The sequence below is a fragment of the Amblyomma maculatum genome, chromosome 10, assembly GCF_055883805.1.
Source record: "Amblyomma maculatum isolate TAMU_Amacu chromosome 10, ASM5588380v1, whole genome shotgun sequence".
NCBI lineage: Eukaryota > Metazoa > Arthropoda > Arachnida > Ixodida > Ixodidae > Amblyomma > Amblyomma maculatum.
In genome coordinates, this window is record NC_139353.1 from 161,218,232 (window position 1) to 161,229,135 (window position 10,904).

General features: G+C 47.2%; 2 pseudogenes; one reads left to right on the forward strand and one right to left on the reverse strand.

Moving 5' to 3' along the window:
* Positions 1–8,339: 8,339 nt before the first annotated feature.
* On the reverse strand, positions 8,340–9,071 carry LOC146177801 (uncharacterized; annotated as a pseudogene).
* Positions 9,072–9,196: 125 nt separating this feature from the next.
* LOC146177802 (uncharacterized) lies at positions 9,197–10,658 on the forward strand (annotated as a pseudogene).
* The last annotated feature ends 246 nt before the right edge of the window (positions 10,659–10,904 follow it).

Here is a 10,904-nt window from a genome sequence, read left to right on the forward strand (position 1 = left end):
CTGCTCAGCGCGCTTTTTGCTGGGAACAGAGTCGCCAAAACGCAGTTTTAACTCGGTGGCGAATCGTTCCCAAGTCGTCAAGTTGTCCTCGTTATTCTCAAACCAGGTCATAGCCGTGTGAGTGAGAAAGAAAACGACGTTTGTTAGCATGGTAAGAGGGTCCCACCGGTTGTACCGACTACCTCGTTGATAATCAAGTAGCCATTTCTCAACATCCTCACCTTCTTCTCCGGCAAAAGGTCGTGGTTCCCGGTAAGGCTGGGACGGAATAGGGCTGGAGTGGGCAGGCATGCCGCCAGCCTGGCTTGCAGCGTCGCGGCTTGCACGGTTTAAGTCGGTGTGGTCCATGATGGTCGTGAGCTGTGGCAGTCCAGCGATGCGGCGACTACGTCGAAGCTCCAGTTGGTCTTGCAGCGCTGTAGGTAGGGATCGTACGGAGCACCTCCACCAAGTTGTTACGATGTAATAAGAAGGTGTGTTTATTTACACTGCTGATGTAGCGGAACAAGATGAAGCCTACTAGCGCCAAGAAACCAACGCTTCTTCCTTCTCTTCTGCCACGCCATCACAATCCTTCATCGTCGTCAGTAGGGTGACATTACTGGAAAAGCACTTCGCAAACTTGGCTACCTCAAATGAACCTTAAAAAATGCCACGAAGGAATGTCAATTAACTGCTTACAAATCGCTAATTCGACCGCTCCTGAAGTACGCCTCAACTGCTTGGTCCCCTGATCAGGTTTGCGACACTGCCTGTTTAGAATTTGTACAAAAAAAAAGCACTTCGATTCATATTCGCACGGTACGATCGCTACTTTTCACCTTTTTCACATATGCACACCTTATCATTGCAACCGTTAGACCGTAGGCGCACACGTGAACGCATCATCATGCTGCACAAGATCGTTCACATGTCATCTGGCATCAGGGCACCCTTCTCATTTGGGCCCTCAAGCTCACGTGCAGCCCGACGGAACCACCCATTAAACATTGTTCCTTTCAGACCTTGTATAGATAGCTTTAAATTTTCTTTTTTCCACTAACTATTGAAATTTTGAGTCACTTGGACGGCCCACTTCACTCATTGCCAATTGAAGAGTTCGTTGTCCAGTTGCATAACAATTTGACCTGTTGATCTGTTTTGAATACTTCTATGTTATCTATTGTTATGTTACTGGTGTTATTTGTTTCTGCTATTGTATTTAGAAACTCCTGCTATGTCTCCCCTCCAAGACATAGTATTTGTAAATAAAATATATAAATAAATTACTCCGTGACCGAAAAGGAATGCCTGGCGATAATGTTCGCATTGCCAAAGTTAGACATGTACTTAGATAGAGCGGTTTTCACCATGCAGACAGATCGCCAGGCACTTTCGTGGTTAAAGAGGCTGAAAAACCCCGCAGGCAGACTCGCGAGATGGGCGCTGACGTTGCAACGTTACGCGTGAGCCATTGAGTACCGCCGCGGCAGCATGAATAAGGTGGCCGATACATTGTCACGCGCACCGTGGATATAGTGCTCTAGAATATTGGGCAGTGTGACGACCGGCGCCGGAGAGCGGGCCGCTTTTGCGATGACAGGAACCAACTACTGCGAGAGGGCGCGACGTGCAACAACGGTGCCACGTTCGCCGCTCGGCGCGTAGCGGCCGCGGGGGTACAGAGGAGGGGCGCCGTTCTCTTTGGAGCTATTTTGACACGCTACGCAAATGGTGCGATATTTAATAAAGGGGCTACTTATTACAAGTGCTTAAACTCATCCCTGCCATTCCATTACGTTAATCTGGAGACGCCATGATCGTTTTGATATTCCTTCGGAGCAGCGCGCGATGTTTGAATCGCTATTTGAAACTCTTTCAACGTTTCTTATTCCTGCGAACAGCCAGAAATCGTCAGATGAGCTATTTGTACGCATTGTTTCAAACGAAGCGTGGTGTTTTGTCACCTTGGCAAGTACTGCGGTTCTTGTCGCGCACTGAGAGAAAACGGAAAAATGCGAAACAAATGAGGAGCACCTAATAAGCAAGTAATTAATATAAGGTTAAATTCAAATTCGGACACTAATGCGTGTTTATTTTCCATTGTGTGGTACGAAATATGAGTAATCGAATATACTAGGTAAAGGACTATAATGGGGCGATTTGGCGACTACTCTTTACAGAACTAATCAGGCTATAATTGTTTCCCTAAGAAAATTATAACAAGGTTGATATTGCACGTGAAATACTTCCAAGGAAGTTTAATTATATTTTCCTTTGGGAACTGTTGTCGCGTTTCTTTGACTTCGCAAAAAGCGAAGCCGCAAAAGCACATGAAATTTCATTACTTCAAGTGTAAGCTTTCTGTTCCAAGCAGATAAAATGTTTCAGCTTCAACACTCTACAGGAATGTTGCAAAATATGAATTGCGCAGGAGTCCAGAAAGACCACTCGAGTCAAATTGTTGGGCAAACTGTGACCTAGCTTCGAGCCTATTGCGCAGTTTTTGTTCATGGTGAGAAACCGAGTGCCGGCCTTACAACCTCTCTTTCGCAGCGTGTTAGAAGCTGATCGAAAATCCCGCCATATAGTAAACTAAACGTTTTAACGTTATAATAATGGTCTAGCGGTAGCGAATTACGCGCATACTATAGCATCTGCGTCCTCTATGCGTCCTTTTTTTTTTTTTTCAAAGCTATTCTTTTTCTTTTTCATTTTGTATGTTACCAAAACATCCCTAGAGCGATTTTCTGGGGGTAAGAATCACTTGCATATTGCCTGTTGCTTGAGCACGCAGGATAAAAAAAAACTACTTAGAATGAAAACATTTTCTGGGACAATTAAGTTACCGTCAAGCTATAACGCATTGAGATTAAATGTCTTAAGTAAACACGCATCTCCGGGTATTTAAAGCCATCCGTTACAAGAAATTCTAGTTTATTGAAAGAAAAAAAAAGGTTTTTCCTTAGATTAACGTACACTTTCACTAAGTTGTTGACTCCTAAATATCAACAGTCATACCTCTACACGCGTTCGATTGCACGCCCGAATTGTAGCTTAATTGTTTGTGCACTGCTTTCGTTTTCCCATGGCTTCAATTGGTTTTTAAGCTCGGCTGTTTCCGTTTTTCTTTATTGCCTTTCATATGTCTCTATCTTTAATTGTCCGCTTTCTGAGTCGTACGTTTGCCGTGCCGCACAAAAATTTCAACCCTTTCTTCACCTTCACGGTCGCTCTATTCACGATGCCGCATGCCTCCCACACACCTCTTTCTCTCTCCCTGTTAGGCGACACTTTTTTTTTTTTTTTGCAGTCTTTACCTCCTACTTCTTACACGTTTCCAGACCCACTGTGTTCTGTTATTCAATAGCCTGTTTACCTGCTTGTCGTTCGTTGTTCATCTCCTTGCTATCATCTACCTTCAGCGGGATACTCTATATTTAATTCAATCGATCTGCAATGCCGACTTTTCTAGTGTTTTCAGGTGACGCAATGCAGTCGGCATGGTTTTCACGTCAATCAACGGAATATATCATTTTGGACTTAATAATTGGTTACTGATGACCAGCTGTATTTATTCAGCGCTCGAACGCATGTGTTGCACGTTTTGACTTCTTCATACATCCTGGCTCCACACCGCCCTCTTTTCAAAGCGACTACATTCCAAAACGCGAATTAGGTGCTTTAGGAATGCTAACTCAAGCTGCACGGCGAATGAACCGTGCTGTGCGAGTCTGAATTCGTGCGCGCGCCCCTCTCCAAGCTGTTTTCTTCGGAGCCCAAGAGCACTATAGCCCAACTACTGTCATGTTGCTTCCCCGAGGTGTTGCCGACGGCCAAAATGGAAAATATATTAGATGAGCGCTAACAGTACTGAGCCCCGTTAGTCGGCATATTTGTAAAATGTTGACACTAGCAGATCGAGACGAGGCACAAGCGAAAAAGAACGTACTGATCCGCCCCGCCGCGCTGCGCGCATACGCGGGTGCTCGGACGGCTGACACACCAGTTGCTGGTGGTGCCCTCTGCGCTGCAGCGCCTCCGTCATCGCAAAAGTAGGGTGCCTGGACGTAGCGCGCCGCCGTACGCAAAAGCGGCCCCCCGCTCCTATGCATTTCGCGCGCGGTCGTCACACTGCCCAATATTCTAGAGCACTATACCGCCGCTGTGGCCCCTCCTTCCGCATACCGTTCGCGAACGACACGGCGGATCGTTAGCCCCGATGTCCGAAATAAAGCGTGCTAAAATTTGTTGGCGTCTGGAATACTGAGCCGAATATCAAGTATGAAGCCCTCGTGAGGATCGCTGACCAGCAGCAAATTGCTGGTAAGAGCGATAGCCGTGATACAAGCTAGTTTATTTATTTATTTATTTATTTATTTATTTATTTATTTATTTATTTATTTATTTATTTATTTATTTATTTATTTATTTATTTATTTATTTATTTATTTGATCATACTGCAGACCCAGTGAAGGGTCCTGGCAGGAGGGGCAACAATTCCAAAAGAAAACAGAAAAGCATAAAGTGCAAAAACATGAACATAAAATTTACACAAGTACAAGCAAGACAGCAAATCAATGCACGGCCTTTTCTAAGGAATCAAGGTCCTGAAGGGATGATAATGGCAGGTTATTCCATTCGGTTATAGTGCTCGGGAAAAAAGAAAATTTGAAAATGTTAGTTCTGGCAAAGTAAGGTGTTAGTGATTCGGTGTGCGTATTTCTTGTTGCCCTAGACGATGCCGGTTTAAGATACAAATCAGGAGCCATTGATAATTTATTATTTTTTAGTAGAAAGAGGAATTTTAGCCTGTGTATTCTGCGCCAAGATTCAAGGGACTGTATGTTATGTTTAAGCATTAGGGTAGATGGTGAGTCAGTGCTGCGATATTTAGAAAATATAAACAGAACAGCCTTGCGTTGAATTCTTTCGAGAACATTAATGTTAGTTTTAGTGTGTGGATCCCAAACAGTGCACGCATACTCAAGTTTAGGTCTAATCATCGTGTTATATGCTAGCTGTTTGACGTCGGAAGGAGCTTGTTTTAACTTATGTCTTAGAAAACAAAGGTTACGGAAAGAAGATGAGCATACAGTGTCAATATGTTTGTTCCAGCTAAGTTTATTCGTTAGTATTATACCGAGGTATCTGTAATCTTCTGCTCAAGCCAGCTGCCGCTGGTGCATTTCGGCTGATCCGATCTGCTCGTACTTGCTATGCGTCGGCAGAGTTACTCCTATAATTATTTTACTATGGCAGGATAGGATTCACTATAAGGCAGTTTCATAAGTAGACGATTTACGACAGCGTTGATAATGTTCCAAAGCGTCGACCACCGCGGCTTCGAAGCGAAACAATTTAGGCCTAGCGACGACTAGGGACGGTCACGCACGGCGCCGTCGTTCGCCGCGCTAGCGCGCCACACCCCCGTGGTAATTGTGTAACGTACCTCAGCCTGCTCGCGGCATGCCGTGCTGCAAGCGTTGCAAACTCGTGTACTTTCATAGCTAAGGCCGCGCATCTTTTGACGTTCTGCTCAGCAACAAGCCGTTCAAACGATATTGCAGGCAAGACAAGGCTTCACTACGCAGTTGCTGCGCTGTCGGCCGTAATCGAAGACGTCGGGCGGCACCATATTCTATACATCGATCTTTAAACGTGATACAGTGGGCAAATGAATAACTTTGTGAAGCAGATCCGCTCGTACGTTTTGCGCACTCGGGCGTCGACGAGTAGCTTCCGTCAACAGACGCCGCCATAACCTCGGTTAACGACGCAAACCGAGGTCGCCAAGCTCGGTTTGCGATTACCGCGGTTAGTGGTGTAACCATGGTTTGGTCCGCCGTGTAACATAGGGTAACCACGGGTTCGCGGTTACACTAACTGTCGCTGCGCGAACTGGCGAACTTTTCAGGCGTGTGCGAGCGAGGACGGGTTGGCGCGAGTACGCCAGCGGGCGAGCGCGCGGCAACCGGAAGTTCGTCGAAGTGACGTATGTCTGGGCGGAGCTTTGAACTTGCTTGTATTCTTTATTTTTTTATGGCTCCCTTCGGCGTACGAGTTGAGAGGGAAAATTGGAAGGGTCATTTTTAATCGCCGATATCTCCATGGTGTTGCAGAAGCTAGATCGAAAATTTTTGCGGGAGAATGATGGGTGGTTCAATAACTATCAGTGTTATGGCGTTGTTTACCCTTCTTGGTGACCCCTTTCAGTAGACATTTTAGCGTACTCGTTGGGTACTTTGTCGATGCGGGCATGTATTTTCATCTCAGGAACCGGATGCCTGGAAAGGTAATCGGAAGGGTTGCTACTTCCTGCGGTGTGCTGTACATCAAACGTGTACTGTTGAGTGCGTAGAGCGAGGCGCTCAATGTGGGCAGATGGTGATGATCTTGGGTTTCCCAGTATGCTCACTAAAGGCTTGTGATCAGTCAGCAAAAGAAAGTGAATTCCACAAAGATAAAGGCGAAAGTGTTCCATTGCCCATACAGCTGCGAGCATCTCACGTTCTATTTGGGAATAGCGGCTTTCAACAGGTGTGAGTGCTCTACTTGCATAGGCTATCACTGCAATGTGTTCACTGACACGTTGTGTGAGGATAGCACCTAGTCCATATAGACTTGCATCTACTACCAGTTCTGTCGGCTTGGATGGGTCAAAGTAAGCAAGGGTGGATGCATCAGACGGCTTGCTTTAAGCTCTCAAAAGCATTCCGATGTCGTTCTGTCCACTCCCATGCAACTTTCTTCAATGTCAGTTCAAGTAATGGCTGTGTGAGGTCGGCTAGATTTCACAGGAATCTGCCTGAATAGTTGATCATGCCTAGCAGGCTCTTTACTTCTTGCGGTGACTGGCGTTTTGATTTGTAGGAAGGCTGGTATCTTCTTGGGATCAGGACGAACGCCGTCAGCTGAGAAAATAAGTCCAAAGAAGTTCAGTTCTAGTTGATGAAAGTGACACTCTTTTCCGTTGAGTGTCAGTCCAGCTTCTTGGAGCCGCTGCAGAACTGTTTTCAATGAGGCGTCATGCTCCGGTTTTGTTTGTCCAAAAACAAGGATGTCGCCACTAACATTCAGGACATTCGGGATGCCATTGAGCACTTGGTGGATGGTGTTTTGAAATATTTCAGCCGCACTGCTGATGCCAAAGTTGAGACGTTTGTAGCTAAACAAGCCAACATGTGTCGAGAAAGTAGTGAGCTGCCTTGAAGAAGTGTCAAGTTCCAACTGGTGATATTCATTCTTCAGGTCAAAATTGGAGAATACTGTTGCTCCATTTAAGGCAACAATGATGTCATCCACTGTCGGACACAAATGTCGTTCACGTTGAATAGCACTGTTCACGACACGCATGTGTATGTAGATTTGAATTTCATCAGGCTGATGTGCTTTGGGCACAATAACCACAGGGGACACCCATGGTGTAGGTCCGATGGCTGGCTCTATGATGTCTTCTGACAGGAGGCGTTCCAGTTCTTTTTCTGTGGCATCACGTAAGGCAAACGGAATACGTCTGTGTGGTTGTGCAACAGGGGAGACTGAGTCGCTCACAAAAAGATGGATGTGCTGGTTTTTGAGTTTTCCAACTCCACTAAACAATTTAGGGAATTTTTTTAAAAATACACAGCGCAACAAACATAGGACAAGCGAGTAGACGGGAACAGTGCTGTTCCCGTCTACTCGCTTGTCCTATGTTTGTTGCGCTGTGTATTTTTAAAAAATGATGCACCAACTAGCTCAACTCACAGTAATTTAGGGAATGCTTCCACGACTGACTTGTCACCTGGATTGTCAGAAACTTGGTACGTGATCTGGACAAGCCCCAGGTTGGTTGCTGCTGTGAAGCTTAAGAGTGGTGCAGTTTCCTGGAATGACAAAAATGTCTTCTTCAATGCACTTATCTTTGTATCTCATTGTAACAGAGACTGCCCAAAAGTTCAAGTGAAGACGTTGATTTGTATGGGAAAACTCTGATGGATGTTTCTTGGAGATTCACATTTAGGCGACAGCTCTTGAAGTCATTTTCGCCAACAATTGACACTGTAGCACCCGTGTCGATTACGAAAGTGACTGGCACATTGTTGACACTGACAATAGCCTTTGGAGATGAACTTGCTTGAGAGGAAGTCATGGCAACAAAAACGTACTCGTCGCTGCTTGGACTGGTGTCAGAGGTGGCTGCAGGCTCTCTAGTACGTGAACTCTTCTTACTGCAGGCTTAATGTCTGTCTGAGTCATTGTCACAGCCCACTGCGTGTACTGTTCTCCTGGTTGAGCGACAGAATCGTGCAAAATGACCAACCTTGTTACATGCCTTGCAAGTCTTGCCCCATGCAGCACAACTGGATCGACCGCCTTAGTGAGGCCACTTGCCGCCACAGTTGCGACAATCTGCTGACGAGACACGAGGTCGCTGCAGTGTGTATGCCTTCCGTGGCATCTGTCGTTCAATTCTTGGATGTCGGCCATGGTGTTGTCCTTCCTTGTGTACTGCGAACACCGCCGCATTGTTATCGACGTGCTTTTCGATTTCGGACACATCCCGTTCGACATCCTCGAGCATTCTTCCTTGCCTAAGTAAGTTCGGTAACGTGAGGGAATGAAGCATGGCATACTTTCGGAGGCGAGACGACGTTGTGGCTATAATGATTTGGTTCTTCAGAGTCTACGTTTTCGAGGTTACAGTGACGAGAAAGCTAACGGAGGCGCGTGTAGAAGGCGTCCAGTGACTCACCAACGTTTTGCTGAGCTTGACGAAATTTATAGATAGCAAATGTTGAGTTCACTCGCGGCGCAAAATATGTATTCAGTTTCGCTCGAGCGGCATCGTATTCTGGCGTCGATGTACTCTGCGTGGTTTGGGTCTTGCTTGTAGCCGTCGCACCTTGCGCAGCGCTCTCGGGGAGCGAGCGATATATGTCGTAGACTTCTTCACCGACGTAGTGCAGGAGGAGCGCTTTTTCGCGTGCATCTAAGCTAAAAGAAAGTTTTCGAACCTTTCTATCCACTTCGTCCATTCGTGACCAATATTGTTGTCGTCGGTAGCGCGCCGGACAAAACTTGGGAAGGCAGGGAGCACATGTGTCATGGCTACGATTGCCGGTAGCCGCTTGTTGCTGATGGGTGATTGGACGGACTGACTCTTGATGTAGTGGTACTCACATGAGATAAAAGAGCAGTTTTGACACCATCTTAGTGTTCCCGGAGACTGTGATGGGGTTCGGTTGATTTGATTGGGCGAGACACTGATGAAGCGAGCCTGTTAGTTAAGCCGCCTTGTTTTATTCCCTAGTGGCCAACAGAGTAGTAACATTCGGCTAGATGCCGATTACAAGCACTACACCATCCTAATTTGTTGAAAGGGCAGGGTTGGGGGCGGTATCGGGTTCAGTAGCCCAGCTGGCCTCATCCTGGAACGTTCCGAACATCATCGACGAAGCAGACGCTTGGCCGGGCTCCCTCCTGACTTCACAGCCATGGCAAGCCACGACCACGACAGAGAAGGTCACTCTTCCTGCTCGACTGGAGCTGCTTCTACTTAGGCCAGGAGCACCAAGTACCGTCCAGCTCGTGGCTGCATCAGCGGGAGCCCAGAACATTTTCTGATCTGGCCGATGAGGATGTCGAGGACTGGCTGACGCACTACGAACGTGTCAGCAAATACAATCGCTGGGACTCGCCATGCAACTCGCGAGCGTGGTATTCTTTCTGGCCAGCACGGCGCTGCTGTGGTTTGAGAACCACGAAGACAATCTTTCTACCTGGGATAAGTTTGTGGAAGAGATAACCAACTGTTTTGGAGACTTCACATCAAAGAGACGCAAGGCTGAGCAAACCCTTTCCCAACGATCACAGGTACCTGGAGAGACTTGCACGACATACATAGAGGAATTCCTGAAGCTCTGCCGCATTGTTAGCAGACGCATGCCCGAAGAAGACAAGGTTGGCCATGTCTTAAAAGGATTCGCCGTAGATGTTTATAATTTACTTATCACAAAGAAACCCTAGCCAGTACTTCGGACGTTATCCAGTACTGCCGTACATTTGAATCTTTAAAAATGTGGCGTATTGTGCCCAAATTTGGATGCCTCTCCAATGTCCCAACAGTTGCCAGCGTTGACTATACTGTCCACGATGATCTCGCCTCTCTGGTGCGGAGAGTTGTGAGTGAAGAGCTAGCCAAGCACCTGCAGGACGCCGACGCGCGACCTGTGTACTCGGAATGCACAGTTCAGCCGCAGCAGGCTGAACATCCAGCCTCTTGGGCGTGTCAACCAGAACTTCCGAGCTACTCCTACGACAATGAGCGCGCCTATTCGCCTCTGACCAGCCGCTTTCCTCTTCCTCCAGATTCAAACGTACGTCATGAAGCTCCTATCGTCTCTCAACCCCCGTCGAATTCGTCCGGATCCAGCGCCTACGCTTTTCGTGAGTCGCCCGTTTGTTACAACTGCGGCCGCCGCGGGCACATAGCGCGGTTTTGTCAACGCCGGCGACACCAGTCCTCGCGTTCTTGGACCCGCCCCTAGACAGGTTTCCGTGATCACAGCATTGAGTGGCATCAACCTCGTTCACTACAGCCTCGCCCGGGCGTCTTTCGCAGTGCCTCTCCCGCTTCTGACCGCAGCTTCACACCATCACACCCGCGCCGAGTATGGTCCCCGTCCCCACGTAGACGCTCGCCTACGCCACCATCGGGAAACTAGCAGGAGCGGCCTATGGCGGGGAGGTCATCTTCGCCAATTTCTCTGCCTACTGTGATGTTGAAGAACAAAGTGCATGTTGCTGTAAATGGTGTAAATACGTTAGCTTTAGTGGATACTGGTGCCACAATTTCTGTGATGAGTCTCAGTTTTAAAAATCGCCTTGGACTTACAATAATGTTCGCTTGGGACCGAAGTGCCAGCTTTCGCGGTGTTGG